This window comes from Anopheles merus, chromosome 3R (genome assembly GCF_017562075.2).
Source record: "Anopheles merus strain MAF chromosome 3R, AmerM5.1, whole genome shotgun sequence".
NCBI classification, from domain to species: domain Eukaryota; kingdom Metazoa; phylum Arthropoda; class Insecta; order Diptera; family Culicidae; genus Anopheles; species Anopheles merus.
The window spans coordinates 15,663,025-15,687,082 of NC_054084.1; the positions used below are offsets into that span (position 1 = coordinate 15,663,025).

General features: G+C 40.7%; 1 protein-coding gene across 4 annotated transcripts in view; it reads right to left on the reverse strand.

The window, feature by feature from the left end:
• Window positions 1-24,058, reverse strand: part of LOC121596317 (solute carrier organic anion transporter family member 4A1) — a 54,462-nt gene that overhangs the window by 16,049 nt on the left and 14,355 nt on the right. For all 4 annotated transcript variants that reach the window (XM_041921155.1, XM_041921154.1, XM_041921157.1 and 1 more), the window contains exon 3: window positions 11,901-12,014. The gene's annotated coding sequence lies outside the window, so the exon portion shown is untranslated. The remainder of the gene's footprint in view (window positions 1-11,900; window positions 12,015-24,058) is intronic.

Here is a 24,058-nt window from a genome sequence, read left to right on the forward strand (position 1 = left end):
GGAGTGCGTGTGCAATCGGACCTGGGCAAAGAAAATATTCCTTGCCCGATTTTGCTGGGATTGTGTGGAATAATTTAAAACAGACTTGCTTCCCCTTGCCCCGTTTGGCCTACATCATGGGCAAAAGGTAGCAAGAGCAAAAACGGAGAGGTCGTCGTACGCCGGAATCGTGATGTCCTCGGGGAGTCTCTTTGTGACTCCACCAAAAAGGAAGAAATTAAATAGAGCGACAGAATGATGCAAAAAATTGAGGTTATGACCTGAGCATTCAGCTTAGCAGCACATTCACTTACTTACAGTGGAATCCGGAAAACGAGTAAACCCCGTACGATGAAGTCGCATTACGAGAGAGCTCATGGGATATGGCAAACAGGAAGCGTTTTAATCTTTCAGGTTAGAGTTTCGATCTAAAAAATGTTGTTTTGCAATGTTTCAGATTTATGTTTAAAGATGTTTTGCCATTTCTCTTTGATTTGTTGCTGAATTTTGTGTTTGTGAATTCTTTTATTTAGTTACTTATTATATATGATTTATTTACCTCTTGCTTAACTAATGAATTTGTTTATTTTTAGTTTGGATAATTTGTTTGTGTGGTTGTTTGTTTGTTTCTTCTTCTTCTTTTTATTTTTTTTCTTCTTCTTCCTCTTCTTATTCCTCTTCTTCTTCTTCTTATTCCTCTTCTTCTTCTTCTTCTTCTTATTCTTCTTCTTTATATTTAAGTCTTTTTTGATATTTTCCCTTCTTGTCCCAATAATGCATATATTTTTTATGAACTTTTGCATAATGTTTATAAGTTATAAACTTATTTAATCCAATGTAAAGCAAACATAGTTTTTCGAGCTATTTCGAATTTGAATGAAAATTAAGTCAGGCACACAACTCAATCGATCGCATCATTTAATGCATTACATTCTCTTGCCTAAATTTGAACCCCCTCCCCACATAATCACCAAGCGACCGTTCAAAAAGCGTAAACATAAACATTTCGCTGCGGCCGAACGAACTCGATTAACAACAGACGACGAACATCTGTTTTGGACAAGCTGAGCATTTCCCATTTTTGTTCGCAAACAACAAAGCGTATATAATCTCGTAAAATTGCCGGTAGGTTTAATCGGGCATGCCGCCGTTGCTTGATTGTTTATATTGCCGCCGTTGGATCTGATCGGGATCGAACATCCATCCGTCCAGCCCCGCGTTTGCGAACGATAAAGCATTGCGCATACTTGCGGACACATCGGAGAGGTGTTTGTGTGCGCGAACCGAACCGCACACACAAGGTCTATCAGCGTCAATAAATTTGACTCTAGTTTTTGCGCAATACTCGTTTCGTTCAGCACCTCCAGCAGCCCCCGGCAGACGAACGCTTGTTTGCCAATTAGTTTACCGTTCGTTTGTGTGTGTTTACATATAGAGCTCTTGAGTCGGTCAAAGGGCATTGGGGGGAAATTGGAAAAGTCAAAAATTGTGTCATGCACAGTAGAAGGAAATTAAGACATGTTCATTAGTATTTCAGCACCGCGAAACCCAAGGGGCACTATAAAGTTCATCGATTAAAATTGTAAACAACGTTCAATTTGCGCCGACATACCGTTTCCAGCACTGTAAATTCATTGAAATAAATAAACCAATTGATTATTTATGGATTCGTTAACGAGTAAAGGATCTGGACGAATGGGTTAATCACCTTTCGAACATTTTTTGTTTTTCTTTTCTCCTTTTTCCCCTTTGATTGTTACTTGCCTGAGCAAGCTGCAACATCGTTAAAAACCGTCGGACGAATGCATGATTATCGACGGGAGAAATTACGCATATTGTGAAATTCACAAGCACAAACAACTCTCCCCAATGCGACAAAAAAAAACGTGAAGATGATAAGCGAAAGGAACGGGTAAAATCAGCCGAGGAAATAAATTTGTTGATTTATATGCAGTCCTCGTCAGATGCTATTAATTAGTGATGGCCCTCGATGATAGAGCTGTTTACATATTATTTAGACATTTTAAATGCTTAATAATTTAATGGCATAATTCCTTATTTGCAATGCTTCTAATCTTGTGCATGTATTTCAAGAGCAATGTTCATAGTTAGCTACCTCTAAATGTCATTTTTATATTGTTACAGAGTTTTTTCCGGGGTTATCATACTTTTGGGGCACTTTTTTGACATTTTCCTGCGTGAAGTGAACTTGCTTTGATGTGAATTCGACTCTATGGCACTCTTATTGGATAAACACACTGGAAATTCCTACTGTATTCCACATAAGCCTGACACAAAAGGGATACCATGAAATCCTTCTCAATTCTCATTAAGATTTTCTTCCGTAAAAAAGAATCAACAACGTGTCTCGTAATAAACACAACGTAAGAAAGAATCAAGAATTTAAAACAGTGTAAATAAAATAAGTATACAATCAAGATATATAAACCATATTCAACGCAACAGAACTATGAAACAAAATGAATCAAATAACGTTACCTCAAACAACCGAAGTCTAGCTTATCGCTATTATCATCATTAGACAATGACAAAAGAACATGGAGGCCACAATGAACAACGGTACGGAATCAGGCAAGAATTACAATATTATTGCAACGAAAATTGCTTCGTAAACTATGCTTGGACTTCATAAAACAAAAACCATACTTACAGTCACGACCGATTCTTTATTTAACAAATTGAACGGAACTCCCCTCTGCTCGACCATGGCTCCCTCTCTCTCTCCTAGCAACTTTCTTCGTGACTTTCATCTCATTTTCCAAACCATCGTGACCTTCGGTAGTCACACGATATCGCTTCACAATATAAACCGTTCCCATCCTTTGGCTTGGCGTGAGCACGCAATACACAAACACACACAAAAAAGGAAGTTAAACTGCACTTGGCCAACACAACCGACGACCAACCAATCAAGCAAAATAACTGACCAGGGACAACACCATGGGACCCTGGGTGTGTGGGAAACAAAATGCATCAAACGCAACGGCACAGTTTTGCAAAGCGCATGCACATTTATACATGCAACAAGAGGCAACAGAGAGGAAGAAAGAAGTTATGGAGAAATAAAATTAATTTTCATTCGTCGCTCCCGAGAGTGTAGCGAGGGAAAGGTTAGTGTAGGTATTTGGTACGATTGGTCTCCAGTTTCTCCTGACGCTTTCGAACGGATCCCGGTAAGTGAAGTCCGCTGCATACACACACACAAAAGGCAATCGTCGCACACCAAGGCTCGTTCGTTTAGTAACGGTAGTTAATTAAATTTGCATAGCGACACACACACACACACAAATGTGTAACAAATACCCACAGGCACAACAATAACAACACTTTCTGGAGGGAAGCTGCCAACGAGGGAAGACATTGGAAAGTGCATCCGGGAAATGGATCCTCCTCCTGCTTAACCTTCTTTGACTGTGTCTAGGGGCGACCGGCAATCCATCGTACCTCTGGTACACACTGACACACACACATTGTCCCGATGGCGATTACACTACAGCTGAGCAAACCGGCGTGGAGCGTAATTGGAGCAAAAGTAATGCGGAACTATAATGCAGTGCAAGCGAAATAATCGTCGGCGGCACACCAGTAGTCACGACTGGTGTGGCGCCCTTGAAAAGTCCCCCCCCCCTCCCCCTTAGCTCGTGCGGGTCGTTATGAATGCACAAACAGTGAGCTCTCAGCCACACACACACGCCCCAAAAGGTCAACACGGTCGGAGGATTTGAAACAAATGGTTCAAGAAAATGGATGCTTCCCAAGCATCCCTCTCTTGTGCAAGGGCGCACTTACTCCTAGAGTACGGCGCAGTTGCAACAGGTCGTCGCTTCGACCTACCAGTGCCTTCCGTTCGTTCGGTTGGTTTGTGTGTGCGTTTGTGTGTACTGCACCGCCGAGAGAGAGAGAGGTCGATCAATCAATCCCTGTCGATTGTGTGGTGTCGAGAGAACGTGAACTTTTCTGTTTTGCGTGACATTTTACAGCGCGCGACCAGCGTTAGAAAGAAGAGAGAAAAAAAAGATGTACTGCCTTGGCTCTGCACCACTTGAGGAAGTAAATGGCGGGCACAGAATAAACGATCGATTGCAATGCAGCTTTCTTTCGAAGCTTCGCTTCATCATGCACTAGCAGCCCCAGCTGCTGCTGCTGCCTGCAGAAGACTAGTCTTGCATGAGTAATGCATTTTTAATGCCACTCCAATCCACCACCGTATGGAGACGAGTACGGAAGAGAATGGGGCTCTCGGGGCTGCACACCGGACGAACTAGATTGCGTTGTCTTTGACGGTTTGCCACTATGTTTCGGGCGGAGTTCTGACGGTCGAAATTCCTAGCACGAGAGCAGATGCACAACGCTGCGGCTGGCATGTAAATGTGACCTAGCAGTTTGATTTTGGGTTGACGGTTCGTAAGTTTACTCACGTCCAGTTTTTTTTTCGGTTTTTGGAGCGGAACATTCTATGAAAGGTGTGTATGATTTTTACCCTGGAGCTTTTTTCTTTTTGGCAGCAGAACAGGGTAATGCATGTGAGCAGAATTCATAACACCACTACATGCTTTTGGCTAGCAATTTAAGGTTCGTTTGAAATTATTTTGAGAAGGTTCGAAAAAACAGGGGACCTTGTTGAATAAAACATTACAGAGGGTAATTTTAAACAATAAAACTGTAAAAAAATACTGGGAAATGACAAACAGTTTTTAACGATTTATTGTGAAAAAATCCAATTGGTATAAAAACAATCGGAAGGATCGTTAAACGCTATCAGAAAATAAAAAAAATATCACTTGTGAAATTGTATCATACACCATGGTGATTTTCTTCAGAACAGGCAAGAAAAGTTAATAAGTAAATTAGTAAAAAACAACGATAAACCACAATAAATCATACAGCAATACTAAAGTTATAAAAAAATACAAAAGTAAACACAAAACAATAAAAAATTAATTCAAAAATTATAAAAACTACAGGAAACTACATAACTTACAGGAAAAATTGCATCAATAAACAACTTCAAAATAGTGTCAATATTTGTCTTAAAGAGTATATTTTCTTTATACGTAAAAGTTTTAAAATAATTTAAAGCAATATTTTACAACGTTGGTTTGCATTTAGTTGACCTGCAAAGATTATTAAAAAAAAATATTTATTCATTCCATTAGAACAGCACCCCTTGAAATGCAGGTATTTAAGAAATATGTATAAAACACAAATATACTCGAAAAATAAGCTATATTTGAGTTTAATGTTATTAGCACACAAATTAAAGTTAAAAACAACTATAATTTGGCTTCCAACATGATATTATTACAATTCCTATAGAATCATATTTTTCCACTAAAAAAAACTGTTACGATGAGTTTACACGTTGCTCGCAAAAATTGCACTCTAATTTTTATTTATCACTTCCCATAAATTATACCGTCCCACTCCCGGGGCATTCCTTGCCACCATCCAAGACCAGCTCAAACCAACCTCGATTGCGCCAGCTTCCGAGAAATCCTTAAGCCCTGCTGAATTCTTTCCACACACAGCACAGCTGGGGTCTTTTCCTTTCCCCATCCGCTCCAACAAGCCCCTGGACAAGGCAGTCCAGCAGAGCCAGTGCGTGTGCTTGGGTAGTTCATGCCACAAAAATAAATCGAATTGACATCCCGCTGCGCAAGACGATGACCATTTCACGCAATTTATCAGAACTGTTTCGGCTCTGTCTAAAGTTCCCGAAGAAAAGAAAAAAAAGCTCATCGAAATCGAAATATGCAACAAATCACCAAACACCACAGCTCCAACCAATAATTCAGCATGGATTCGGTTTTTTTTTTTTGCAGAAACAAATTCCCATTTCATACGCACGAAGCATTCCCTTCCTTTGTACTCTTGTTGCTTTTAAAATTTATATAAAAAAACGACATCCTGCTCGGGAGATTTTAAGTGTGCACTGGTGGCTTAGGGGAGCTATAATTTGCTTTATCGTTGTAAGGATTAAATTGTATCCCTCATTTTCTCTCTCTCACACACAACCATTCGCCCTTACGCCCTCTGTTGGAGCTGTCTATATCGAGGCACACACACACACACACACACAGCTGATGGCGAGGGATAACTCGAAGGATTCGCCATAATGATAATGCGGTGGTGGAATAAAGCCTCCAGGGAAGGTACTCTCCGGGGGCTCGTACTAATTAAAATTTTTAATCGTGACATTGCTTCATTAGTGCTTTCGAGCCAGACGGCAATAGAGAGGGAGAGAGCCCAAGCACTGCAGCTTTCATAAATATTTTATGCTTACATGCCTCCTCCTCTGCAATGCTCAACTGTTGCTAATTTCTTTTATGTTGCAAAAAATAAAAAGGTTCTAAACAAAATTATTGATTTTTAGCGCAACTCACACTGGGAAGGGCTGCGAACACAAATTCTCATTTTATATACATACAAAATAACATCATTTTACTTCCATCTGAATCCTACCTTACTACCCAAACGAGCATAAATGTAGAGCTTACAGTATTTAATCTCATTTCATAGCGACGTCGGTCAACAGCTGGCTGCACTCAGCTGTATAGGAGCTGCTGCACACGAGAATCATTGCACCCGTAGTGCAACGACACCGAGAACCGCTGCAACACTCCTCTCTATCAGCGTCCTCTGTAAGTGTGCGTGCGCGTGCATTCATTATCGCGCTCGTAGCCTTTTGTTCAGCTGGAACGCTGGATGGATGCAGCACGAACTCATGATGCATATGCTTCTTTGATTGCATGCGAAAGGCCTGAGGACGGTGTCTGAGAGGGGAAGGGAGAGAAACCACGCGTCACTCATTGCACCACGAATCTGCTAGTCGTCCGAACACAGGCCGAGGCTGGTTGACGGGAGAAGTTTGACCTCGAACGATTCTCGTACGCTATGCGATTAGTGGTATATTGGTAACGGTTCGATGATTAACATACAACGGAACCGTTGTCCGAAGGCTAATCAAATTACTATCCCGAACAAAGAAAGAATCGTAACAAAGAATAGTGTGTGTTTGTGTGATTGTATAGGATGGAAAGTATATGATGGGAGGAGAGATTTTGCAATAGAAATGATACTCAGATTAATTGGAAGTCGGTTGAAACGTAATTTAAAAACACCTATCAAATTGTCAGATTAACTTGAAATTAAATCAAATGAAAATGTAATCCCCACATACAGTGTTGTACCGTGAGATAAATACCTTTTCATTTATTCTTTGGGGTTTTACCGACTTTCGATTTTCAGTTTGGGCAAATACATGGTCTCTTTACCTAAATATCTAATAAGGAAGGACTCGATATTGGAAGGACTCGATTTCCACATCATCACATCAACCATTAAGAGCAAATACGTTTTCCTCAAATTAAGAACTCGAAGATTTTTATGGATTCTTGAAAGGAAGTCTTATCAATAAGTCTTATCCTGCAAATTAGATCTAAAAGATTGAGGTACGCATCTAGGATCAGATAAACAATGGACTCGAACGAGTTTATGCATAACACGGCCTTAAAAAAAGGGGATTGGCAACTATCGAAGGATCTTTTATAAGCAAGTTTGAGTTGATGCACAACAAAACGCTTAATATATTGTAATAAAATTGGCATATTTGTCGTACAGACGCATCCTCCTTGGATGATGGTCTTGGCGGTGTGTGCGAGCATGGTGCGTGAAGGAGAGGGATGAACCACGAGCTTGCTGTGGCCATAGAATCTTGGCAGGCCACATCACAATGATTCACGACACGATGTAACGATGTTTTCTATATTCTACATTACAGCTATATCGACACAGCTTCTACGGGGATCACTTAAACCCCAATTTACCCGGGAATTACCCATTGAATGTTTCCCAAAATTGAAATTACTCGATTTAGTACATCCTTGGTAACATATCGAGAAAATAAACTCAATTCCCGTACAATACAAAACAAAATTGGAAAAATAAATTAATTAGGCACGGCCCGAACAAAAAAAAAACCTTCCTTAACATTTGACGAGTGATGAGTTAAGTGGTACCATAAATCATATTCCACCCAAACTGCAACCTCCCTAAGGGCCTCCAAAGACCCCCACGCCCCCGCCATCCCCTCTTCCTCTGTCACAGCGCTTTTGGCACACGATGAAATTGAGGCGACATCAATTCGTTTTCCCGAAGTTTTCCTAAAGGTTTCTCTGGTCGGTGTACAATTAGATTGCTTCGTTTCAAATTTTGACAGGCCCAAATTTAATTTCTTAATTCCGCTCCGTTGCTAAGGCGAGGTAATTAATTAGCACCGTTGTGGTATCGCCGCCGCTGAGGCGAAGGCAGGACTGTGGGCCGGAGTAGGGCGACGGGATGCGAAAGTAATTGGCAGAAATGTAAGTCCAAATATAAGTAGCATAAAAATAGCAAAATGGTACATTTGTGACTAAGAAGTGCCCAGAAGTGACACAAGGATTAGAATTGGAGCGGTGTAGTTTTATAGTGTAGGATTGTAGAGTATTTGCTGTGTTAATTTATTACTTTTTAAAATCTCGAAAAGTTGTTAATTATTTATAATGTAAGATGCAATAAAAATATGGTAAACTATTAATGCACCAATTTCTAACATTTATCTTGATTTTCATACAAGAAATAATAAAAAAAATGCAACGAATAAACAATAATCTAATCCCTTTTCGAAGAGAAAGTAACAGGTGAACTGAACACCATTTTGCACCATAAATTTATGGCCACCAACAAAAAATGTTCGTCGATCGTTCAGATTTAACAGGCATTTTGCACGAATTTACCCATCCCATCGCATCAAACGGGTTGAGTCGGGTGGTCGGGATCGTAAAACGAACGACACACGCACATTTTTTAACGACACAACAAGTATGCGGGCCCATTTGCATTCCATCTTATCGCGCCCCCCATCGGGCGCACGATAGCTCACAAACCAAAGCGCGCAGCAACTGTCCTTCAAGCTAAGCAAACGTGAAATAAAAGCTGAAGCAAATGATGCCTTCGCAAGGTAATTCATGCTGAGAATATTTTTCAAAGCTCATTTTGTATAATCTGATCATAACAATATGGTCTGTGGTACTGGTTTTTTTGGGGGAAATAAATGGGATATTTAGAGCAACTAAGGGCAAGCCACGTGTTACAGCAACCATAAACAATTGCAAGATTTCAGTTAATTTGTAAGCTCATTTCACCCGCAATGACTCATCTCATAACATACCACAGCCACCCATTCATTTATTCACAGCTTATGTTTATTTATCTAACGGTCTCTCGGCGAATAGGCTAACACACACAGGCGTATTTCATCTTCTGCAGTGACATAAATGCTTCTTCCTTATCGTAGCTCTTTTAAAAACAGATTTTTATAATCTTCTTGCGACATTGTCCCACCCGGCCGCAGTCACAACAGCAAACCACCTTCTTCTCCTCTGGTTTATGGTTTCATTTTAAGCCTCTAAAACAAAGAACCACCCCATCAAGCGAAGTGCATCAAGCGGTCTGTGGTGGTGGCCCCTTTCTGTCCCCATCAACTGACTGGCGGACGCACGAACAGACGGACGGTGTGTTTCTTGTGTCAGGGAGCGGTGGTAAGGAAAATAAATCCCGCGACGTTACTGCTGAAACTGAAAACTTGGCGCCACTCGTCAGGGAGTTTGTGGCAAAGCAGCCGAAAGGCAAGCGCTAAATTAGCTTAGAGCTTCCTTTTCATGTGTGTGTTTGAACCTTACACTCGCATGACCTCATAAAACGGGGCGCGCGCAAGTGGTTCGTGTGCCGGCGCACAAATTAATGCAAATAAACAACGATTGCCACACACACTGGTTAGGGGGTCAAAATTGCGGGCCAAAATTTTACCTTTCTTTTGTTTTTAAAGGGCAATTTCCGTTTTAAAGAAGACGATTACATTGAAGCTCTTATGTATTATTTGCATTAATAGTTGCAAGTACTAAAACGCATTACAAGGGTGTCCAAGTCTTTTTCGAATGTGCACAGAATTGTTCACCGCATTCAAGATGTTTTTCAACAGCTGTCAAATGATGTATTTGCTTCGAAATGAAATTTCATTTTTAACGCATAATTTTCAACACATAACAACGAACTCTCAAACTCAATCCAGCTTGAATTGTGTTGAAAATCATGCTGAAGAAATTACAAATTATTATGATGGAAATGAAATGTCAGATCGAAGTGAATTAACATCTTGCACGCGGTGAATAACATTGTTTACATTTTAAAAAATGACTTGGAAAACCCTATATTGTGATAGTTTTTGAATGCAATCTAACACAAAAAAAAACATGATTTACAAGTGAATACTAGGGTTATTTTGCCAACTGTTGCACACTTACACTGTTTTTCTGGTCAGTTTCTAATGTGAAAGGCATTTTCCAACAATCGCAAGAGCTTGTTTTCAACAACCCACACAAATAATGACAGCTGTTAAAACACATCTTGCAAATTTTTAATAGTATTGTTCAAATTGAGAACTGACCCAAAAACATGTCATGTGTGCCTTGTAGACATTAACGTGTTTAATTAAAAAATAGTATGTATATTTAATTTTAGGCAGAAATTTTTTGAATAATATCAAGAAATACCGATTTTAAAAGCCTACTCAAAAATCTAATTGCTGTACACTTACAGTAGGTGACCGCTAACTGCTAAAAAAACTATAATATTTGGGCCGGTCTGGTGGTACAGTCGTCAACTCGTACGACGTAACAACATGCCCGTCATGGGTTCAAGTCCCGAATAGACCGAGCCCCCATACGTAGGTCTGACTATTCTGCTATGGTAACAATAAGTCACTAAAAGCCAAGCTCACTTCATTAGTGGGTACTAGCAGGCCTTGACCGACAACGGTTGTTGTGCCAAAGAAGAAGAAGAAGATATGTACAACCCGAAGAAGTTTAAAATAAATTGATAACATTTCCTGCTGATAATTGTAAAGAGGTTTTTTAAAAGACTACAAAATTTTTTTATACTTGAAAAGCCCAGGAATCAATGAAAATAATGATTAAACTAATGATTTATGATTAAGTTAATTAAATACAACCAAAAAATGTGAAAATATTATATAAATAAGTAAAAATCAAATACAAAAAATATTAAATGAAAATACACAATTACGAAACAATGTAAAAATGTAAATTAGCCCAACTAAAAAAGAGAGTGTGTGTGTGCATTTAGGTTAGGCACGACAATTTATTGCTTCCATTTCCATGCTTCCTTTCCTAAAAAAGGCCGGTGGTTTTAATGCTCTCGAAACGATGACTAATCCATCCATCCAAGTGCACATTACATGCTTCCGTAATTGATAGCACACACACACACACTCAGCAGCGTGTTTGGCGCCGACTTTGTGGAACCCTTTTTGCCTGCACGCAGCAATACGTTGCCTGCATTGTAAACTCTTCAGCATGACTGGTTTAAACAAACTGCAGACAAAACCCATACACCTACTGCTGGTGAACTGCATTTTGCGGTGTGCAATGCGACATGATTTTTTGTTCTAAAGCACTCCACCTTACAGCCCTTGGTAACTGAATATGCGCTATTCTTGTAAAGTTATTTGAGAACTTTTTGAGAACGTGTTTAAATCCGTCTAGATTTACTTTTGCACTTTTGCCAAAAAAAACACCCCCCCCCCCTTTCCGATATACTCGAAGGCGTCAAACGATGACGAACGAACGCGAAAAGGTGAATGAGCCCACACAATGTTTTATTTTCGCCTGCCGGCGGCCCCACCAGCGCAAAACTGAGGCGGATTGAGTCGTTGGCGGTGAAGATTGTTGGCTGCAGTGTAGGTAGTGGGAGGAAGTTTCTTTTGGGAAAGCAACCCAACACCCGCTTCTCTCGGTCAATAGTCAAAACCTTGACTATTGTGTGAAGTTAAAGCCGGTTTTTACCTGTGTTTTAATGTTTCGAAAGGCCGCTCAAGGTTGAACAGAAGAGAAGGAGGAGAAAAAAAACTGTCGTCGTCGTCGTGTAATGCCGGATCCGTCGTGTGTGTAAGACGATTCCTGCAAGAAGAAAAAGAGTGAAAAAGCTTCTTTAGTCGCACAATCGTAAGCGGAAAGTATAAAGAATAGTTTGTTTAAATCTTAAAATGCTTATTGCTTGGAATAGATTCGCTTTACATAAGCTGCTAGACGGAGCAGAAAAAAATGAAACATAAAAGCGTCTCGATGTTCCACCACCACCACGATTGCTTCCCCAATCCTTCTCCCCCGGAGGCTCTTGATCTAATTCCCGCGGTTCGGGACAGGAGATGATGAGAAAATGTCACGATTGTCGGCGAGTGTCATATTTTCTAAAGCTGTAACAGACACCGAACCACCGATCGTGAACTCAATAGAATGGGAAGCTGTGCACGCACACTCCCTTTGTGGCGGCGGCAATGGCAAGAGCTCACACCGTTCCGATGGCACACGGGCACAGACGGGACACGATCCACACAATGCCCGGGGACAAGGTGCCATTTTACACCTCGGAATTTTAAAAACAGGTGGTTCGAACAAATGATACCTCGGCACCGGCCCGATCTTTCCCCACGTTCCGCTAACCCAGTTCGATGCAGAACGACGGCAGGTGAGACTTGACTTTTGTGGTGCAGCGCGCAGTGGTTAATTTTCACCGTTAAGCTTCTTACTGCGAAAATTACCAAAGACTGTTTTTATGACATCTATTACGTTTCTTTTTCTGCTTTTTTTCTTTCTTGCGGCATGTGCTGCACAAAAATTGGGTCACACCATTCCCATTTCTTTAACTGTATCTGTTTTTACGGGCAATAACACGGATCTGATGATTGGCAGGAGAAAATAGTGATCTTTTTCCGACTGTAACTTTCTGGCTAAGATTGGAGTTACGACGTTGGCAAAAGGACTCTTTTTTTTCGCCCAAAGCTACAGAAAATAAAACTATTGCAAGTGTTTTTTTTAAATAGGCGGTTTTATTCTTGACGCTAAAAAAACCGTCCCTTGTCGTGGGTTTTTGTTGAAAGAGTGACCTTTTATCTTTCTTTATCTTTTATCCTCGATCGGGATCCTTCGGGACTGCACGTCCCGATCAGTGGTAGACGCTGACCACACTAAACCTATTCTGTGTCGCCCTCTTTTGGGAATTACAGAAATTAACGCGGTGCCAACGAATCGACCGTTAATAATTATTAACAATTGGAGTTTAGTTTGATTGAAAATGAATGGAGCTAATGGCTGCCAAAAGCAGCTGAACGACCCTCAGTTTGGTGTAAGAATTTTAAAAGAGTTTAAGTTCAGAATGCCATAACTATCATACGACAAATGCTAATCATCAAAACCTTTGAACCATCAAAGAGTCACGAGCTCCAAACAGGTAGCGTGCACTGAAATACGGTAAAAAAATCAATCGTTGCTGCTAAACTTTGGCTTTAACGCATCAATTTTGGACAGTGGACATACATTTTTGTCTCCAAGGCATCCATTTATGCCTCTAACGCACCTACTATTTTTGTCCTTAAGTTACCGAAAGTTCTGCATAGGCACGTGTAGAACTTATGATATATTTACAAGGTATTTGAGCAGATGTATAGCAATTGTAATTTTAAATTACAAAAACCGTGTGATTCGATTGTTTTTATGAAAATTAAACACATCCTCAAAATAAAAAAATGAAAATGCTCCTGAAAATGCATGCCAACTTTTTTCACTCCATTAAAATTACATAATTTTATTCGTTAAACCTAAATAAAATTTCCAACATAGGGATAACTTAAATTGAATAATTTTGGAACACACAGTGTGGAGCATAAGGTTAAATTTTGTGAGCAAAACAATTGACCTACAGTAGAAAAATTGATGCCTTACAGGCAAAAGTTGTAACAATCTGTCAAAATTTTGTGCTGTTGTAGTCTTGAACCCACAAGCATTTTAATTAAATAAATAAAAATTATCCTTTTTAATTTATTTAGTGATTATCCGATGTTCATTTCTAAGTTTATTTCATTTCATTCAGTTTGATTCCAAAGGTCGAGTTAGGTTTATTTTTTTAATTTACTTAATTTACCACTGACATACATGCAAAACGTAATTACAAAATGGTAAGAAACAATCGAAACAAACGAAAATTAAGCATTTTTTCCAACGTTTAAATGTTTGAGAGCATTCACTAAATGAAACCGTGAAATGGCTTAAACAGAACTTACGATCTAATCGATCTTAAGCTTTTAATGAAAAGTCCCATTGCCTTATCATTGCCATCGGCACGATATCACCACTTCTGCGCCACCATGGTCTAATTTGGATCCGAATTGGATCCGTGTAAGATTAAGCGATACCATTACGAAGAAGAAAAATAACAACCTCGATAGCCGAAATTTGGCTGAATCGCTTTTCTCTTCAAGGTTACTAACTAAGCAGCAATCCTAATGGGTAAGGCGGGTGGGCGGCTGAATAATGAATACGCTCATTCATTTTCAATGACAGACGTTTCATGTACCGCGCGCGCGGAATCAATAAACCCGATTGCCGCTCTGTACAAGGTTTTCGCCTTTATTTATTCGCTCAGTTCTAGTAGCAAATAGTAAGTAAGTGGATTACCCACCCCTTACCTCGTTGCCGAGAGGGTGAAGTAGAGGGAAATTGGTATCGATTTGTACCAATTTACTGTGTCGTCCTTAGCCTGTGTGCGCCTTTCACCCTAGGTGCAACTTACTTGCACAGAGAGCGGAGGGCACACCAGCGTTCCAAACGATGCGCTTCTGTATGGAAATTCAGCCAAAGGTATGAAATTACAGCTCGAAATTGTTACAGCTGGTACAGTCGTTTCCGTCAAAAGTGAAACATTGATGGACGCCACCACCACATAGCATTCGAAATTTGATCCATCCTTCAATTGGAAATGACAAACAACGCGCTCGGTCGAGCTTACTCCACATCACTTTGTAGAGAAAGTGCAAGTCGGGACTTATTTGTAAGAAATGTTATCGAACGGGCGTACGGGTGCGCGAGCCAAAATAAGTTTCACCGTGCAGTTACAGTGCCGTACCGAAGACACTCACCCACCAACAGATTGCTCGTTTTGGGTGGGAAAGTTAGCGAAATTAAGACACTTGACAGGTGGTGTTTGGAATTTCTAAAACCGTGCCAAACATGGTTGCTAACATTTTCGGTGTGAATTAAATTATTTAAAATGCATTTTTTTAAAGCAACGTCATGATTGCACACAATCGCTTAATTATCAAGAACAACAGTACAAAAGAAGAGTAGATGCGTTCCATTTAATAATCATTGTACCACTTAATAATTGCGACAGATCCAAATTTGAAAGATCCAAATTTGAATTAAGCTCCATCGATTGCTCTAGCTGATTGATAATGGTTAATTTACTTTGGGAATATGAAATGCGGCCCACTGTGTAATACTTTACCACCCCAAACGCACAGAACGCACCTTAACAACTCCCTTAAGCAACATCGTTCGCCATATGCTTCGGGGAGTGTAGAGCCATGCCGTTACCAATGTGGACCATAGTCTTCAGTGTTTTTGGATCATGCTTTTCATGCTACAATCTGTTTGATGGTGCATCTGTGATGCGTGACAGTGGCTCTCTTACGGTTTAATTTTTTATTCATAGTCACACGAAAACACGACCCTTGCTTGCAGTAAAGAGAGCGCAAAACCAAGACACGCATCTAAATGTCGAAAACACAACCGACCGAAAGGGTCATCACTGGTTGACAATTGAGAGGCATGTAATTTCTAGCACTGCGTAGTTTACTCGCACGTGCTCATATTGCGTAGTTGAAGAGTTTCAATGCACGGAAGTGTTTTCGTATTCACGCACTGTTACAAGAATTTGATAAGCGCTTTACGCGTTTGTTTATGGTTTATTGGTTATTGTATGACATTTCGACCACAGGACTGAAGCGAATAGGCGGACATAGGCCTAGAAAGCAGTTTGCAAATCAAAATGGGTATAAAAATGAAGGCACATTTTAGCACAAAATTTGAAATAGTAATCACAACTTTAAATTATAGTACATACTAAGTATCTATCCATTTCCTCGTAATTTTTAGATTTTACGAATCTTACACAATTCAAATCAAATATTGCCTGCACTGGTTTAAAATCCAGTACAATCATAAACGAGAAGTTTAAGTTAGGTTACAGGGAAGTCATTCGAAGCTGGACTTGAAGGCAGGCGATAAGAATGACACCAAACAACGAAACATGAAAAGTCCTTTTAGGCTATCAAAATGCTTAAAACAGGGTCTTTAACTTGACGCTGGTGGTAAGATCCGATGTTACCAAGTATACAGGGGATTTCAGGGGTTGCCAAAGCTTTGAGACACATTCTTGATTATTTCTGATAGGAAATTAACTTTATGTTTATGGGATTTGGTCTCTATTGCACCATTTTTGGACAGTCTTATTGGAAATACCTATTACCATAGAATCCCATCATACAAAGTTCATTTCCATGAAGAGGCCAAAAAACTGTCCCACAACCATGAGTACCGCTGAAAAACCCTGTAACATCATTTTAAAAAGAAAAAGATCTGTACTGTTTCCTCCCATTGCCATAATAGCTATGTGCGCTCTATGTCATCTGTTTTCTACAACCAACAAACTTTCTGCAATAATAAAACGGAAAATTCGTGTAATTCAATCGCAAAAGCATAAGAAAGCAATCAGGCAATAGCTCACTCTCGCGGAAACATTCCATTCCAGCACAACAGAATGTCATAATCGCACGGTTAGAGGAGGCCCACTTTTGTCGTCTTCTCACACCGCTCGGCCCCCCGCCGATCGTGGAAGACACTTCAATCGGAATTTTTATGACCACCAAAATGCGTGTACGCACCACGAATCCAGGTCTGCCATTAACAACAACAACAAAAAATCCACTCACCCACCCCCGACGAATGATTCACGTAACCACCGCCTTCACCAACACCAGCAAGGAGGGAGGAAAAGCCGAACGTATGAAACATTGCGCGGCAGTACAATTCAACTCAATCCCCATCTGGCCCCATCATGGGGAAAACTCACGGAAAAAATAGATACGACAAAAGGCACCCAAACCAACTCCCACCCCTGTTAGTGTCGGTGCATATGGACGCGGTTGTCAATCAGTGCTGCCTGCTGCTGCGCACACCAGCAGCGAACGGTAGAGGCGGCGGCGAATGGAAATGGTTGATGCTTTGACGCAATACATCAATCCAATAAACGTGCCACCCGCGGTGGAGGTGGTAGAGGCCAGAAGAAAACCCACCAATTCTTCTGGCCTCTCTACCACCTCCACCACCACGGGTGTCGCAAGGATGTTTAATATTGTGCGAAAAATTCCACCAAAAATTGGCCCGTTGCGGGGTGAGGTAGCCGAATTGTTCGACACGCTCGAAAGAAATGCAAAAAACGAGCGGGCAGTACACACGCAAACGCTGTGTCTTGATGACAAATGTGTCTTGATGTTTCACTCCGACCAACACAAAAAAAATAACAAGAAAGATAAAAGTGGAAGTTAATAAAACAGGATCTATTTATGAACAATTATTGACAGCATAGCGCATTTACCGCCCGGGCGCGTCTGGCAGAAACACACGCTAATGGCACGTGTTTTTATTTTTTGCTCCGTTAAATAAGAATTTTCCTGCCCATTTTGCCCATCGCTGTCTAACGACAGGCAAAAAGAAAAGTTTCTCCTGCGCTGCAGCGCTTCTATTTTCATACGTCCTTCGAAAGTCCTTCCAAAGAGGGAGAGCGGGCCGTGTCGTGATGCTCACACAGGTGGCATACCACCGCGCAGCTTCTTTGTGCGTTCGACAGCTGTGGAGATTGGGAGATGGGTCTTGCCACAAGTCGAATAAAAAAAAAAAACTAGACTAGAAAATGTCTTGTGAACATTTGTAACAATTCATGCCAAACATAGCACAATGATTTTGTTATTAGTTTAGGGACAAAGAAAATTCATACAAATGAAAAATAACTGGCAAATAATAAAGCTTGAGTGGTTGAATTATGTACCGCTATTTGTTTACACAAGAGGGCTCAGCAATATTGAGTTTTGTCAGAGCGTTGTTTTATTTCATATAGAGAAGATTAGCGACACATTCGCTTGTTGTTTATATGTTCTCACACATCAAAGGACACTTGTTGCCATAAAGCTGCGCTTAGACTCTAGATATGCACAATGAATCATAATGAGTGGCATGAGACAAATCTTTCCAGTGAATGAGTTTAATTCAACAAGTTAATTGTAGCTCATTTGTGATTGAATTATTTACAACAGCTAACTCTTTCAATAACTCTTTCAATAGTTCAATAACAGAGCGTTCATTTACAGCGGTCGGGATTCAATCGTGTGTCGATAAGCTGTCCGGGGATTAGTTCTGGATTAGAGATGTAAGTCCTATGCATGGAAGTAAGTCATTTGTAAGGTAACAACTATTTCGAGAGCTCGATGAAGGAATGGAAGGAACTCTCCTCACGGAATTGTAACTCATTTACAGATTTCTTTGAATGATTCTTCATGAGAGCGAGTTAAAGATTTAACTCGCCATTTTAACATTAATTCTGAATTAACACACTGAGAATTACTCTTATCACTAGTTTTTTAAGTCCAAAAATCATTCTTAACACACTCTCTTAACTACATAAGAGATATAGACAATGGCTGGTATTATTGAATCCGTTCGTTGCGGGAACGTACGGCACTCACACGAAATTCTAGGGATGGCAACACATTTCTTGAGCCCGGTCCTACAACGCCGCGGTGAATAACTGTAGTAACCATCTAGTACGTTAGGAAAACGAGTGTCGGGACGTATGCCGCCGCTACGAACGGATTCAATAATACCAGCCAATATTCTTTGAACTAAACAAATGTACAGATAGTCCCCGAGATAAGCGGTATCTCTTATACGAAGATTCGGAGATACGCGGTGTCTACAGGCATTTTCATTTTCCGTCCCAGTGTGGTCCACCAAATTTGATTTCAGCAATTTTGTACAATTGTAATTGTGTAAACGGGGTTGATTTTTTAGCTCGAAACCACGTGATTCGACTTACGCAGAAATTCAAGATACGCTATTTCTTCTCGGTTCGCATTAAGAGCATATCTCGAGTGTCAACCTGTACCTTTTACACAGAAAATCGACTCTAAAAGCCCTTAGTTTAAATATGGCCCCCTTTCTACACTTCTACAAAAATACCTTAAAACCAATCTAAATTGACCACAACATAAGTATGCATTTACTTAAGCAAAACATAATCTAATCTAGGTCAATAGCAATTTCCATCTCAAACCCCTTCCTCCCCACGATCATTTAACTGATCGTTTTCTGCCGCACATGGGCCCCCCTTTGTTCAATTGGCGGCCTGCATGGAGCGGTCTGCCTCAAGAGATCTCAAGACACCCCGGCCGTGATCTGCTAACTCGATAACGCAACGGACGACGGCGGTGATGTGGAAAACGATGTACACCAAGCAATTAGTTTTAATTAAAGTATGCCGCAAGAAGGGAGAGAGCAGCATCGACGACCAGCATCCAAGTGGGGCCGACCCTTCCCATTAGGCATTAAGAGTGCATCTACAATAGCAATAGCCGCACGTACACCGTACCCCTTTAGTTTGCCACGCTAAAGTAAGCTAGATTAATGTGACCTCTCTATTGAAGAGGAAGAAAAATGTGGTTTTAAGCCAACGAGAGAGAGAGTAGAGTTTCTGATGTAGATCCCAAAGACATAGAAAATTATGATAAGAGGTGTATTTTATGATATTAATTAAAACATCTACAATGATTCTCTGCCCACTGCATTGCACATATCGTCTCAATCACTTTGCTCAACATGAAGTACTTTAAAATACCAAGAATGCTCAACATACTGGGATACTAGATGTCCAAATGTACTGCCCGAATACCAACCATATGACATAACATTGGAGGTGTGTGTGCCTGCTCTATAGAAACAAACATTTCATAATACTCCAACCATGTTATCAACAAAACAAAAAAAAAAAGAGGCTATATTACCTGCCCCAAACACTCACACACTACACCACGTCAGAGCTCAGTGGGGCACTTTTTTGCTGTTGTTATTGGTTTGACGTAATTAATTGCTATTTTTCCAGCACTGCTTCCAGTACCGAGGAAGACAAATTGAATCACGTATAAATTAATCGAAACGCACAGTTCCGAAACGATGGCAATTAGCTATTAACAATTTACGGGCGCGCGCGCGCAAAACCCTTGCCACTCTGCTTTGTGTGTGCGGGACCATGGAAGGTTTGGAGCTCGCAGGTCCTACGTAACCGTTTCTACAGATACGCGCCGCTGCATCGGCCAAAGAGCAACGGTTGAATGAATTGCAAAAGCAACAAAACGCGTACAAACGTAAATAAAAGGGAACTGACACCACCCACCAACCCCACAAGCGTCCAGGCGATATTTTGAGGGAAGACGGCCGGGGAGAAGTTTATGCGTAAATTTGCGCTCTACTCTCCACTTTCAATCAGCAGAAACATGCTCAGGGAAATAAAGGTTAATTCAGTTGCGAAGATGAAAGAACGCGCATCCTTTCCGAAAAGGATCGAGAACAACCCACTTGCGGGGTGTTGACGGGTGCGGGGGCTCTAAAAATATTCTCATCAACCGAGAACTTTTCCAGGCCTTCGTCGTTCAAGTTTTTCCCCGTGCTTGATTGAAAGAAAAGCTCCAACTTTGCATTCGTTGGGCGAAGTTCGTTGAACTGGCTTAGAAGTGTGTGTGTGATTGATATTGTGTTAGAAGTGTGTGCTGCAAACTTTTGTAATGTTACACCATCAAAATAAACTTAAATCAATTTTTCACTTGAGAGGAGAATTAAAGCTCTATGTGCGATTTACATCAAAATATAAGGGCATGTATGAAGAATTGGCAGAGAAATACTTTCACAAATAAACTCAAAATATCGTACTGAACCAAGTTCTTAAGAAACTTCTATACGATTCATGTTCTAACACCTAAGTAAGATTAATTTTATCTACCCTTTTTGCGTACCCAATCCATTAGCGTCCATGTATGGGCAAACCTTAACATTAACATCCACTCCCAGAGAGCAAGCGATGGAATTTGCTTTTCAGCACCACTTCAACCTGTCAACCGGTACACAACACAGGGTGGCCGGGAAGGTCAAACTAGAAGTGTGGTTCTTGAATGCTGCTATTCTCGTACGGCCATCGCAACCCGAACGATGTACCGCTCTAAGGATATAAATGGAAAATGAAAAGAACATTGCTACATTCATCAGGATTATTGCTGACGTTGACCTGCCCTAACACACTCAGGAAAATTAAGATTTTTCACACATACAGTCGATTGATTTTACAAATTATAGTGAAGGAGTCAACTTAGTCCAGTGATTTATATACTCTATACAATACTAATCTAGTTCGAGTTTGCTATTGAAAAGATTTTATAGCCTTTCGCGTACGAAATGCCCAGCACGACAACTTTCCGGGAGAAAACGTCAGCTCACGACTTAAGTTCTCCGGCATTAAGAAAAGGTCAGCCCGAGGGTGCTCCATCAAACAGGCCACATTGTTGACTAATGATTTCCGCCTTCTTGATCGAAAGTCATGATTTCGTGCGCAGTCGTAACGCAAGTCGTAACGGCACCCTCAGTGCACGTCCATTTCCGTCAGGCTCAGAGTGATTGTCTGGCACAGTTTTATAGTTCAAAGTGTAGCCTTCTCCTTCGTTTTTTTATCATTTAATTGGAACATTGAAAATAATCTACTATACTTAAACGCACAGACCATATGGTAGTAGTACACTGATTGAAGAAAGATATTACTAAACAACGCTAAAGGTGATTGCATTCCAATACAAATCACAGCTTTCTTCATTGTTACCTAACGCAGATCTAAATCCATCTCATTTCATTTCACTCGAACCTCCTTCTTTCCTCTCTCAGCGAACACTATCCCTTTTTCCAACCCATAACTCATTATCAACCGACGTCCAGCAGCGAGGAGGGCGCATTACTACTCACCAGCCGGAACCAGACGTCATAAGCACGAGAGAATTCGGCACACAGCAGCAGCAATAGATGTGGGCCTATCGCGTTGAACTTGTTTTGGAATTGACGATCACGAGCTGCTCGCGCTCGTGATTTCGTCACTTGAGAAAGCAACAGAGCAACTGGGTTGGATGGATCGTTGGCCAGATATATCGGCCGCGCGGCGTTCGGCAACATTGCGCACGGGCCCGCCGCGTTACGGCAAAAGGTTCGTCGCCGGATGGTACCGTACAGTAGAGCAGTAGCAGCAGCAGCAGGAGTGGGTGGAGAAAGCACGGAGTTTTACATAATGGAAAGAAAAATTAAAATTCAAACCGACAGCGCACGCTTACGAGGAAAAAAAAGACGGCCAAGTCGGCCAAGACGAAAGGCAAGACTTTTTGAGGTTTCATCCGGTTTATGTCGCGCTACCGACGTTCGAGTTCGAAAACAAAAATGCGGAGCGGGGTCCGATTGAGTGTCGATTGAAGGAAGTGGTATCGTTTGTCGTTAGATTGGCTAAATAGATTGTAGGATTTTGTTTTATTTTTGTAGCAACGTTCAGACCGTACAGGAAGAATTGAGATTGATATTGAAAATTGGATTTGAAACACAAAACTTGTAATCCTTGAAGATCCAGTATCAATCAAGGATGAGCATTATTTTTTTTTATTTTACTTGTCAGAGGCTTCGATCTATTTGAAAACAAGTTCAAATATGACATAATAATACTGGAAACGAATTCGCCTGGAATGAGATTTGAACTCATTATCTATGGTGCATTAAACCGTCAATACCGTCACTACACCATCGGGCTCACCTCGTTCAGGCGAGGTAAAAACCGTACTGTTTATTCAGTGGAAGAAAGGCAAATGCTGTAAAGCAATCTTTAAACACATTTACACACAAAAGAGTAAATGTAATTTTAATTATAATGCCCGAGCAACCCACCGAGGCGAGAAGGTGGTATCTCAATTTTATGGAATGCTTAATACTCATCTCCATTTGATTTCATAACTCAGAGAACGGTACTAACCGATGGAGATTAAATAGAAAACAGTTTTATATAAACAACATAAATCTTGCAAACATTTCAACCATATCGCCATATCGTTCCAGCTGGCGATGAAATCATTGATGGAACGGTGTAGTAGGTGCTCCACGCCAGTATAACTATTCGGACTGTTAATGTCAGTCCATACTGACTCGTCACTATTTTAAACATCCAATTCATAAATATGTGAATAGATGTGTTTGCTTGTGGGTGCGTTTTTTTTCACAAATTAAATAACGAAAGGAGAAAGTTGTGTTCATCGCGCGACAGTTTTAAATGTGTAAGAGATTCGTTTCAAAGGTGTTAAAACGTTTCATCTTAAGCGTGGATTTATTAAGCAAAACACTAAAAACGCTCGATGAAGACAGCGTTCACTTGTGTGTGCCATTGGAATACATTAAACGACAAATTAGGTTATACTGGCCACCAGTTTCGGCAGTGCGCAGTAAATAAATCTGTAAAACAATGAAAATACAGTAAACCCACATACGTACCCACACACGGACATGCTGTACCAACCGCAGAAAACAATCATTGCCTATGTTCGAGTGGTATGTTTACAAAATAATTTCATCATGTTTCCTCCTCCTCAGTGCCTACACTGAAGCACGAGACGCTAATTACCCACGGAGAAATCTAACGGCCCGCGGATGTGAGTGAGTCACGGCCAGGTAGTAGCAAACCACCACAACCGAATGGAACTAACTACAACTCCCAACTCCCAAGGAGATAATCACAAACATACACACCATCAACAAAAAAAAGGGCAGAAAACACAATCAAACCCGTTTCCTTGCACAAGCAGCACAAGAAAGAAAGACCGGCAGCTCTAGGCACACAGTTCTCGGGCTGTGTAATGCTCAGTGGGCATAGACGCTAAGTGCGTCCACCTCCCGGCCGATCTTCCCTCAATCAGTCGCGGATCTTTTTTTTTTTCACGATGTCATGAAATATTTGAACAACGCGTCGCACACGCTGTGTTTGAGCTGTCTTT